This window comes from Dendrobium catenatum, unplaced genomic scaffold (genome assembly GCF_001605985.2).
Source record: "Dendrobium catenatum unplaced genomic scaffold, ASM160598v2 fragScaff_scaffold_80, whole genome shotgun sequence".
Taxonomy (NCBI): Eukaryota; Viridiplantae; Streptophyta; class Magnoliopsida; order Asparagales; family Orchidaceae; genus Dendrobium; species Dendrobium catenatum.
The window spans coordinates 503,463-504,157 of record NW_021318542.1 but is presented as its reverse complement, the minus strand read 5'-3'; positions in this window follow the sequence as shown (position 1 = coordinate 504,157).

Sequence of the window (695 nt, the reverse complement as noted above, 5' to 3'; positions counted from 1 at the left end):
CTAAGAAGTGTTTTAACTGTTCTAGATATGGATGATTAGAAACAACTATTTCTATTCTTTCCTTCTCTGCTTTCCTCCCCTTTTGGTTTAAAAAGAGCTACGAGAAAGAGCTGCAATGTCTGCCTAACCTTACAAAATAACAGCATGGAGTGTTTTGTCATAGATCGAGACTTAGGCTTCGTTTGGAACAGCTTTTTTCTTGCTTTTTAAAACATTTTCTTAGTACAAAAATTTATTGAATTTGAAATTTTTGTGCTAAAAAGCCGTTTTGAAAAACAGTACAAAAGCTATCCCTTAGGCTTCATTTGGGATGATTTTTTTTATTGCTTTTTAAAATAGAGTTTTAGTAGAAAAAATCGTCCCAAACGAAGCCTTAGGGTCTATTTGGATCAATTTTTTTACTATGCTTTGTAAACAGCATCCACCATCTTTATTTGGCTATTATTTTTTCATTGTTTTCGAAAAATTTCTGTGCTAAAAAACTGCTTTTGACAACAGTTTTAAAAAAGTTATTTTTATCACGATCACTTTTATAAAAACTGTAGTCATCTCAAATAAGCCTTTGAGGGGGATATTTTCTAACTGATATACAAATTAAACAATCATTAGTTGAGTGTATTTTGAGTGACCTTTATTTGAAATGCATGTGTTTTATTGACTGTAAAAGATTTTCAAAGGATCTTAAATGCATCATA